Genomic DNA, 12,209 nt, shown 5'->3' on the forward strand with positions numbered 1-12,209 from the left:
TGCCCTCTCGGGCTCGGAGCTCCGCTCATGCACCCTCGCCGCTCCTGCCGTTACATGTCACTGCTCTGCTGCCGCTGCTACAGTAACTGAATGTTACTGTAGCGCTGGCTAGCTTTTGCTATTTCTACCTTCTTAGCTCTCTAGATGGCAACAAAAATATGGTCAAACAAAGTCTAACTTCATTGAAATTAATTTGTGTTAGGAGTTCACATGACAACCTCCAAATTATTCCATTGGACCAAATTCAAATATGGCATGGTTTAAATTCTATGAAAATCGCAAAATGCCTTGTTCTGTTAACATGAACATAAGTAACCCCTAGCTATGTGTTCTGTGTAGTGCGTGTGTGGCCGGCTGGACTCTGTCCACTAATGGCCGGCCCTTGTTAATTAGTCTATGTTTAGCTTAGTATTAGTTTGGTGCTAATTAGCCCTTTTAGCAAACGACAAGTGGGTCCCATCTAAATAGATTAGATAAGTATTTTGGAAATTATTAAATCAATGTCATATGTGCCACCACCTCTCCTTTTGACTAGTCACATTGACTTGGTCAATTTGGATTTAAATTAAACACAAAATTCTAGAATACTGTTAAAACTTTGGAAATTCATACAAAAATAACTGTAGCTCGGATGAAAAAGATTTGTATATGAAAAATGATCAGAAAAATAAGATGAGTCTAAATATGCTTCACGTCCATCCATCACATGCCTCCAACACGACAAACATGGAACCTCCCCCTCTGGATCGTCCGTTCGGTAAATGCCCAAAGCCTGGGAGATATCCACCGATATTTTCTCGCTCCGTCTGTAACATGTAGCACCGCGTTAGGTCATCCCTAGGACCGCGTATTGCCTCTTTATGTTTTGTGATGCTTTGTTTGCATTATATTTATTGTTTCTCCCCCCTCTTCTCTCCGGTAGACTACGAGACTGACATCGCTGCTGCCCTGATCGACTACGGTGTTGACGACCCCTCTCTCTTGCCAGAGCAACCAGGCAAGCCCCCCCTTGATCACCAAATATCGCCTACTCTTCTCTATACTGCTTGCATTAGAGTAGTGTAGCATGTTACTGCTTTTAGTTAATCCTATACTGTTGCATAGCCTATCCTTTCTACTACTGTTGTTACCTTTACCTGCTATCCTACTACTTAGTATAGGATGCTAGTGTTCCATCAGTGGCCCTACACTCTTGTCTGTCTGCCACGCTATACTACTGGGCCGTGATCACTTCGGGAGGTGATCACGGGCATATACTATATACTTTACACTGTTATATTACCTATGGTACTGTTCGGAGTTGGGGGCTGAAGGGGCAGGTGGCTCCATCCCGGTAGAGGTGGGCCTGGGTTCCCGACGGCCCACGACTGTTACTTTGTGGCGGAGCGACAGGGCAGGTTGAGACCACCTAGGAGAGAGGTGGGCCTGGCCCTGGTCGGTGTTCGTGGATACTTAACACGTTTAACGAGATCTTGGTATTTGATCTGAGTCTGGCTACTGGCCTATACGCACTAACCATCTACGCGGGGACAATTATGGGCACTCAACGTCGTGGTATCAGTCGAAGCCTTCGTGACGTCAGTGACTGAGTGGCGCGCGTCGGATTGGACCGTAAGCCTGCTCTTGTATTAAGGGGGCTAGTTCTGCTTCCGGCCACGTTCGCAACGTGCAGCTGTGCAAAGCGTGATGGGCCCAGACCCCTGCGCCATAGGATTTAGACCGGCGTGCTGACCTCTCTATTGTGCCTAGGTAGGGCTGCGACGTGTTGATCTTCCGAGGCCAGGCATGACCCAGAAAAGTGTGTCCGGACAAAGGGGATCGAGCGTGTTGGGAAATGTGGTGCACCCCTGCAGGGAAGTTAATCTATTCAAATAGCCGTGATCTTCGGTAACAGGACGACTTGGAGTTGTACCTTGACCTTATGACAACTAGAACCGGATACTTCATAAAACACACCCTTCCAAGTGCCAGATACAACCGGTGGTCGCTCTCTCACAGGGCGACGAGGGGAGGATCATCACTTAGGATTATGCTACACGATGCTACTTGGTGAACTTACCATCTACTCTCTTCTCTTGCTGCAAGATGGAAGTTACCAGAAGCGTAGTATTCGACAGGACTAGCTATCCCCCTCTTATTCCGGCATTCTGCAGTTCAGTTCATATATGATAGCCTTATTCCTTTTGATACCAATGCATACATATGTAGTGTAGCTCCTTGCTTGCGAGTACTTTGGATGAGTACTCACGGTTGCTTTGCTCCCTCTTTTCCCCCTATCCCTTCTACCTGGTTGTCGCAACCAGATGTTGGAGTCCAGGAGCCAGACGACACCGTCGACGATGACTACTACTACTCGGGAGGTGCCTACTACTACGTGCAGCCCACTAACGACGACCAGGAGTAGTTTAGGAGGATCCCAGGCAGGAGGCCTGCGCTTCTTTCGATCTGTATCACAGTTTGTGCTAGCCTTCTTAAGGCAAACTTGTTTAACTTATGTCTGTACTCAGATATTGTTGCTTCCGCTGACTCGTCTATGATCGAGCTCTTGTATTCGAGCCCTCGAGGCCCCTGGCTTGTATTATGATGCTTGTATGACTTATTTATGTTTTAGAGTTGTGTTGTGATATCTTCCCGTGAGTCTCTGATCTCTATCGTACACATTTGCGTGCATGATTAGTGTACGATTGAATCGGGGGCGTCACACCACTCTTAATGTAATATGTAATTATCTCTACTTGTGCAAACAGGGATCTTCTTTGAAGATACCATATATTTTAGTGGAACTGCACAAGAAGATGTTGGAAACATTAAACTAATCGAGGAGTATATAGTAAGCGTGGCCACCACCGTAGATAGCAATAGATGGTTCCAGAGAATTGCTTCATCTGTATGCTCTACACAATAAGCCTCCTGACAAAGGTTGGTACTCGCCCACTGATTTCATCCATATGATTGAGCTTTGTCATCTCTATTGGTGTTGTGCTACTGTTTAGATACTGTCATGAAAAGTGGTATTGTCCTTGAGAAGTGCTTCATCTGTGCTGTTTTAAATATTTCCTTTCCTTTTTTTCGAGCAAACAGTGATGCTAGCATTTAGTAGTCCTCTTGTCTTTGCACAACAGGATCATCTTCCTCTGAAGAAGAATATGGACTACGTGAAGTGACTAGTTCCGATTATGCCAAGATGAAGAAGCCATGTCTATCTTATCATCAGAAGGAGCAGTTGAAGGATGGTTACATTACTCCCCACAATACCAAACTAATTTCAGCTCAGAAGGACTGACAAAATCTCCATTTTTTGCTGTGATGCGCGAGTACAATGTTGTTCTAGGATTCTTTCTGCTGAGTTCCATTTTTCTAAAAGTGTGCTCTACATGGACCATGTATGTGCCTATTGAAACTGTCAATTCATAGTACAGTTTGCTCTATACTAATCACTTTTTTTTATTTGTGCAAATAGGGGTGCTCAGCTTGATTTCAATGGGGACTGCACAAAATGTTCATGAATAGATCTAATCATTCATTTCCACCACAATAAAGGAGGTGCCGATAAGTTCAAGGCGTTGCAACATATAAGGGCGAAATCATACAAGCTGCGCGCGAATTTGGTTGATTTTGGTGGAACTGCACAAAAAGAACAGCTGGTTTATTTAGCACGAGGTGCCATGTCAATGTCCAAACTGATGGCAAACCCTGCCCATTCCACAATCATAGGCATTTGATATTTTGGAATGGGACAACCTTGTCAAATTTTGCTCATTGATTTTAGCAAGACATGCGTTTGATATTTTCGAATTGGACGCCCTTTGCTGTCAGCAGCGTCGATCAATTTTTTCTTTATTCTTTAGTTGTGAAGTAAATATTGCCTCTGACATGTGAGTCGCTGAGATGCATAATCATCGATTGTTTTGAATGTTCTCTATGAATTGCCAGTCACGTGTGTTTGATTGCAATGTACAGAAACGCTAAAAAGCTGCTCAAACTCTTTGTACTCCTTATGTTTCTTTTTACTTTGCATGTTGTGAATTGCGTACTTTTTTGTATAAGATTGGTCAAAGTAAAGATACTTTGACTGCAGACAAAACTTGTATGCAGACTAGAAAGGACCGGAGGGAGTACATGTGAAACTGCTGCAAACGAGGTGATCACCCTGGGAATAATGCTAGTACGTATTGTTTTGCATGTTCATCCAATGCCAGTGATCATGAATTCGAGCTAATCGAAATAAATTCATTCATACACTGTCGGATTTCATATGAACATGCCAAATTTCATTACATTTCATACATTCTTCAACTAAAAAGGGGTGCGCTGGAGGTATAATTAATTAACCGAAGCTACCCACCTGTGTCCCGCTGAGCCGAACAGAAGCTTCAGTGACTTAACTGCAGGTGCAGTTGCGTAACTGACATGTGGCCTGTTGGGCCCACGTGTCAGTCAGCCAACTGCACCAGCAGTTAAGTAGAAGCAGCGTTATTCTCTAGCAGAACTCCCCGACTCCACGTCGCCACCAAGAAGCTAACCGGCCGTCAATGGTCAACCCACCTAGCTTGGCTTCAACAGGAGGGTAGCAGTGGTGGCCTTACTTGGACCCGAGCGGCGGCGACCTACCGTGTTCTACTCTTCCTCGTTTTCTATGTGGCGCGGCCTCGTTGGCAGCGGGGCGGGGCCTCGGCGGAGCCGGCGATGTCCTCTGTCTCGTTGCCGGCGGGCGGCGCCTCAGTGGAGCGGTGGAAATCCTCCCCCGCGTTGCCGGCAGGGTGGGGCCTTGGCTGAGCCAGCGATGTCCTTTGCCTCGTTGTTGGCAGGGCGGGGCCTCGGCGGAGCCGGCGGTGTCCTCTACCTCGTAGTTGGCGCCGCGGGGCCTCGGCGGAGCAGGGTCTCGTCGACGCCAGCGGAGCGGGGACTCGTCGGAGCCGGCATTGTCCTCTGCCTCGTCCTCGGTCTCGCCAAACAGCGCCTCGCCCGCTTCATCGCCCTCTTTGCTAGCCTCTTTGTAGGCGGCCGCAGCCTCCGCCACCTGCATGCGGTACCGCCAGCGCTCGAGGCGGCCCTTGTGGGTGGAGCGGTACGAGTCGAGCAGCACCTCCTGCTTCGCCCACTCCGCGGCGATATGCTCCTCCGCCTGCAGGTGCTCCTAGAGGAGATGGTGGTTGTAGGCGGCATCGGCCTGCGCCTCCCGAAACTGCTCCTGACGCATCTGCCTCACACTGTCCATATATTGGGCATGGGCCTCGCCGATGGTCATGGTGCAATGCACCGGCGAGGATGGCGCGGAGGAGGGGGTTGGCGCCGGATTGTCGACTACCATGTTCTCCATTGGGACGTCGTCGTCCTCCGGCTGCCTGCCGGCCAGCCGGTCGGTAGCAATGGCTGCCATCTCCTTGTGGTCCGTCGTCCGCCCGTCCCGAAGAGCGTTGGAGCGCGAGGAAGCCATGGTGGGCAGTAGTGGTGTGGACAGGAGAAAGGAAACGGATGCAGATGACTGCGGCTATGGCCGGCGCAGCAGTTTATATAGCAATGGTGGGCGGGCGGCGGGACGGACGTGTGGTGCCGAAGTAGCCACCTCGGCAGCCGCGTATCATTAATGTGGGCGGCAGATGGACGGACGGATGACACTTGTGTCGTTTGAAGGCGGAGCAATCGCCTGCACCGGGAAGCGGGGCGGGCGGCGCTGACTATTTTGGGCGGAAAGCGCGCGCGGGCGGGGAGATGACTTTACTTGGAGAGGATGACAATGGGGACCCACCAGGTCCATAGCCTCACGTACGCAAGTGCCTCCTTATTATATATATATATATATATATATATATATATATATATATATATATATATATATATATGTATGTATGTATGTATAAAACTATACTCCCTCCGTCTTGGTGAATAAGTCGTATTAGAAGGTGCATCACAACCTAGGTGCAAGCAGATTGGTGGAAAAGAAGAATACTTCTCTCTTCTAAACACAACATTTAATCGCAGCAGTTAAGAGGATGCCTTATTAGCTACCCATGCAGGCCATCGTAATTCATAGCATGCAAAGTTCTTTTATTTCTTACCTAATAACCACATGGGACGTGCTACATGCATTGGTCCTTGCCCGAGCAAAAAAAAGGGAGAAAAGGGGTTTCCACGGGAGACAACGAGGCAGAGGTGGAAGTGCTCGCTGGAGTAATTTATTTTGCTTCCCCCTGGTTTCCTGACATCATGGTCCAACACCATTGTCAACCTATGTAGTCGTCAATAAACGAGAGAATTGCACAAGAAGCGGCCGACAGCTGGGACCAAGCAGCTCGAGCAGTATTTGTGTTTTTGAGGTGTGAGCACTACAGAGTTTTTCGATGTTTAGCTCAGATATTAATTTTTCTCCTCTGAACAACAACGAAAACATCGCTGCAGGTATTAACTGGGCGGGCTGTGGCCATCTAGCCCAGGCCAGAATCCAGCCCAGATATTAATTTTTTTTCAAGCTAAAAATGGCTAGCCCAGCTATACTTTTTTTAGGAATACCCAGGCAAGGTCAAGTTGTTATTCTCCGCCCCGCTGGGCTGCAAATCTTTCCTAGGAGGGATGTGTTAGGCTTACCAAGAAAATGGGCTTTAAGAAATAATAAATGGGATGTAATTATAAAAACTGGGCAGTAACTATAAAAAATGCACCAAACACGTGATTACTTTATAAAATATTATTTTTGGATATTGAAAATTTTAATTTCATTAATTGTTGCGAGCGCAATGTTTCGTTGGATTTTTACGTAATATAAATTTATATTGAAATTGTATTTAATCCGACTAGAAATTTCGGGATAAAAATATTTCGGATCCCATCAAAATGTGAGAAATTTTATTGAATTCTATTTTGAACAGTTGGTTGAAATGGGCTGTACTTTTAACAAACTATAAATGGGCTGTAGGAAATTCCATTAGAATTCAAAAATGGGCTACACATTCTTACAAATCTCAAATGGGCTATAAGTTCTCTGCCACACACTTCTGGCCTTACTAAGTTGACGCGTCCCCTAAAAATAGAGTTGACGCGTATGCAAGGCTTTGTCAACTTATAGTCAACACACGGTTCTAGCAGCAGTGGTCGTTGGATGTCCATCCAACGGATGCCGTGCTTCTTCTTCAATCTCGGATATTCTAGCTTCACCCGCCTAAAAAATGATTCCTCCCCCTGACATCTGGGGCGCACCGTTTCGGAAGCTGACCTGTGGGCCTACTAAGTTGACGTACCAAGGGCTTTGTCAACTTAGTCAATATAAACAATTCTACCTGCAGTGACCGTACGATGTCCATCCAACAGCCGTAGTGCTTCTTCAACCTCTGGTCTTCTTGCTCCAGCCGCCCAAAGCAGCGCCGGTCGTGCCGCCTGCTCCTGCCTCCCGTGGTCGGCTATGCTGCCGCGGAGGCCTCACCGCCCACTACTATTCCCACCGCTGGCCAAGCCCTGCGGCAACGGCAGCCTCACACCGCAGCCGAATGAGTGAACCCTCATACTCCTCTCCGAGTGGGCATCCACTGCCGCGTCTTCACCAGCTCCGCGTCGTCCCCTTCCTAGGCCTCGCCGTCGTCCACTACCCTGGTGCTCTCGGCGCGGCGTGGTCAACGTGGTCAAGGAACGACTTCCATCGGACGTGGACTGTACGTGGAGAGGCTGACAGCTGGGTCCACGGTGGCAGCAAGGAAGTGCCTCCTTATTACGCGGAAAATAATGATTCCTCCACCTGACAGCAGGGACCTACCGGACGGGCCACCAATATTTTGCGAAAAAAATCGTTTCCCCCTGACTGCTGGGACCCAGCGGACGGGCCACCGTATTTCGGGAAAAAACGTTCCCCCCGCTGTCAGCTCGGACCCACCGGAAGTGCCTCCTTATTACGTATAAAAAATGAATACTACCCCGGCTAGCTGGGACCCACCTTGCTGGGAGGCTGACTTGTGGGCCTACTAAGTTGACGGGGACGAAGGGCTTTGTCAACTTAGTCAATATGAACGATTCTAGCTCCAGTGACCGTACGATGTCCATCCAATGGCTGTAGTGCTTCTTCAACCTCTGGTCTTCTTGCTCCAGCCGCCCAAAGCAGCACCGGTCGTGCCGCATGTTCCTGCCTCCCATGGCTAGCTGTGCTGCCATAGAGGCCTCACCGCCCCCTACTATTCCCACCGCTGGCCAGGCCCTGCGGCAACAGCAGCCTCACACCGCAGCCGAACCAGTGAACCCTCGTAGTCCTCTCCGCGCGGGCTTTCATTGCCGCGTCATCCCCTTCATAGGCCTCGCTGTCGTCCACCGCCGTGGTGCTCTCCACGCGGCGTGGTCAACGTGGTCAAGGAACGACTTCCATCGGAAGAGTACTGTATGTGGAGAGGCTGACAGTTGGGTCCACGGCCACATCCCAGTTTTTTTGTGATTTGTCAAGTAAGTCGCTTTGTCAGGCCTGTTGGGCTGCAAATCTTTCAAGACGAGGAGAGCTTTCATTCGGTTGGCCGAGAAAATGGCCCATCAATAATGAGAAATGGGTTGTACATTTTTAAAACACATCAAACCAGCAATTAGTTTCAGATATCTTTTTTTTTCATTTCAAGATTTTAAATTACATTAATTTTTATGCATGGAGAATTTGTTGGATTTTATATTGATATAAATTTATTTTTAAAATCAGTTTGAATGTGAGTCGAAATTTCGGGATTAAAAATAGTTCGGACCGCACCGAAATATGCAAAATTTCGTATAATTTTTTAACGTTGCCACAATATGGGCTGTAATGCTAACAAAAAGAATATGGGCTCCAAAAAAACCTTAAGAATTAGCAAATGGGCTGTGAATTATTAGGAATAATGGCAGATGGGTTGTATGTTATTTTCCACATATTTGAGGCTTTCCTAAAAAAAGGTTGACGCACAAGCACTGACTGTTGGCCGTCGTGCTTCTTCAATCTCTGCTCTTCCTGCTCCAGCCGCTCAAACAAGCGCCGTCGGGACTGGCTGCTCCCTCCTCCTCGCGGCCGGCTATGCTGCCGCGCAGGCCTCATCGCCCGACCGTACTCCCATCGCTGGCCTAGCCATCCCTCTACTCACCCACACCTGCTGTTATCTTCGGCGATGGCCGACGAACCAGTAAACCCTCGTACAGTCATACTCCCCTCCACGTGGGAAACAACTGCCGAGTCTTCCCTGCCTCAGTGTCGTCCCCTTCCTAGGCCTCGTCGTCATCCACCGCCCTGGTGCTCTCAGCACGGCATGGTCAATGTGGTCAAGGAACGACTTCCATTGGACATGGACTGTACGTGGAGAGGCTGACAGCTGGGTCCACGGCCGGAGCAAGGAAGTGCCTCCTTATTACGTGGAAAATAATGAATCCTCCACCTGACAGCTAGGACCCACCGGACAGGGCACTGTATTTCACGAAAAAAATGTTTCCCCTAACTGCTGGGATCCACCAGGTACATCTTCGCACGCAAGGAAGTGCGTCCGGGCAAAAAAATGATTCGCCCCCTGACTGTTGGGACCCACCAGCTACATCTTTGCAGGCAAGGAAGTGCTTGACAATCGGGACCCACCTGGTCGAAGCATACGTAGCGTTGTCATTCTGGTCGCGAACGTGTACGTACATACTCGTCGGTGTAGAGGCGTGCACGTGTCGTAGTAGAGGCGCGCACGTGTCGTAGTAGAGGCGCGCACGTAGCATGTACACGTACGTACAGCGGCCAGGGTGCAAGAAATAAAATACAGGCACGTATGTGCACATACGGGTGGGGTCTCGAACGCCTACTCGCGCATACGTATGGCCAGGGCTCGTGTACATGGCTGGGTCGGAACGGTGAAATAGCATCGTCGTCGTGTTCATGGGGAGGCAATGGAATGCGTCATGTTCATGGGGAGGCAACGGAACGCGTGGGAGCCAACCGGCTGGGTTGGAATAGAATGCGTGGTCGTGTTCATCGGGAGGGCTTGGACGGAACAGGCGATGGAAACGAGGCCTGACGTACCGCAAAACGGAGGAAACAGCCTTGTGTTCGACCGGCCACGTTCGAAACGGGATCCTGTTCATCGGGAGGGGTCTGGCGTACCGCAAAACGGAGGAAACGGACCTCCTACGGTCGAAACGGGGGTCCTGTTGATCGGGAGAAGTGTGGCATACCGCAAAACGAAGGAAACGGATTTGTGTTGGAGCGCTACGGTCGAAACGGGGGTCCTGTTCATCGGGAGGGGTGTGGCGTACCGCAAAACGGGACTCCACAGGATATTGTTCATCTCCACCGTCGACCCCCTCCAGCCTCCACGAGCTACTGTTCATCCACCGTCGACCTCCTCCAGCCTCCACCTGCGACTGTTCATCCACGGGCTCCTGTTCATCCAACCTCCACTGCGCGCTACTCCACCGACTACAGTTCAACCAGCCCTTTCCACGGGCTCCTGTTCAACCACCCCTCCACGGGCTACTGTTCATCCTGCCCTCCACCATCTACTGTTCATCCTGCCCTCCACAGGGTGGTCATGTTCATCCAGCCCTCCACGGGGTCCTGTTCATCCAGCCCCAACCGGCTCGATCGATCGGGGTCATGTTCATCCAGAGGCAACACCACGGTGTCCTGTTCATCCACCCCCACCGGGAACTGTTCATCCAACCCCCCCCCCCCCCCCCCCACGCAACACTCACTGTTCATCCAGAGGCAGCATCGATCAACTTCAGTTAGCAGTAGTAGCGAAGGAATCGCTCGATCGGGTTTAGTTAACAGCCATCGTTCGATCGCTCGGGTTCAGTAACGCGTAGCCTGCAGTGCAATCGCTCGGGTTCAGCTAGAGCTCAACGCCTCACTCGGGTTCAGTTAGAGCCAACGCCTCGCACACACGCGCGTACGTGTACGAGAGAAACGTGCAGCACTCGCCCCCGACCTCCCACCGTAACCGGGAACTCCCCAAAATTTTCCTCGCCCTCGCTTCTACCACGGTTTTTTCCGTCATGGACGGCCCAAAGAATGTCATGCAGCTGCGTCTCCGGCCTGCCCAGGACGAAAAGCCCATTTTCTGTCATGATTTTTTGTCATAGAAGTAGGAGCCCACCATATCTATGATGATACCGGGTTTTGTCACAATTATCGTCATAGAAGTGTCATATGTATGACAGAAAAAAAATCGTTCGGCCCAAAATGTCACGGATGTGTCTTTTTTTGGTAGTGGGTGCTATAGCACTTGAAGTTCAGGTTCTATAAATAGAGAAGGTCAACTAGGAACACTAGTGCTAAAAAGAAATAGTTTACGACACATGAAACCAATAACAATCGCCTATGACTGCAAACAGTAATAATTGAAAGCTAACATTGAACATTAGTGCAAAGAAATATCAAAAGCCAACATAAACAAACCTCTTTGGTATGCTCCACGTGCACTCCTTCACAACCCGAACGAACAGAATCATGCCGCTGAATTTGTCTCACAACAACACTTGCCTCATCTTCAAAAGGCTTGCGACGAGCATCCTGCATTTCCTTGAACAGCCCAACGCTAGTCCGGAGGTGGGAAGTACTCTGACGAAGCTCTTCAAGAAATCTAGCTTCAATAGATAAGACCGCCTTCAAAGACTCAGCATCAAATCCATGTCCGTGGGGAAGAATCCCATCAACACGACTAAGACGCTCAACAGTTGAAGGAACACGAGCCAACTCCCCACAAACAGTTTCAAGAAGACTATCAATCTTAACCAGCGAAACATTGGCAGCTTCAAACAAATTCTCGGAAGACACACCACCTGCAGCACTCACATGGGTAGAAGAAACTCCTGGATCTACAGGGGGGCGCCAGTATTAACATCCTAGGAGAATTCAAATCTTGGGGAAGTTCCACTCCCTAGGCCGGCGGAACGAGGCATAGCTAGAACAGGACGTTCAATAACCCTAAAGAACACAACCTCAGCATGTGTCTTCCATTGCATACAAAAACGAAAGTTAACGCGTCAGGAAACAAATGAAGGAACATGGGAACAAAAATATAGATGACAGTACCAGAAGTTCAAGTTAAACTACACAGGAAAGAATGATGCATATAAACGCTCATAGGCAGTCTCCCAAACACCCAGTTGGCTGGGTCATCATCACCCTTCTTGACCAAGTCAGTCGCGGCAAGCTCAAGAAGCTTGACCTGATCCATGAAATTGATGCGAGGGGTCCTCAAGTCAATATTAGGCGTCTTGCCAATGATAAGGCAGTCCAG

The sequence above is a fragment of the Triticum aestivum genome, chromosome 7A (genome assembly GCF_018294505.1).
Source record: "Triticum aestivum cultivar Chinese Spring chromosome 7A, IWGSC CS RefSeq v2.1, whole genome shotgun sequence".
Lineage (NCBI taxonomy): Eukaryota > Viridiplantae > Streptophyta > Magnoliopsida > Poales > Poaceae > Triticum > Triticum aestivum.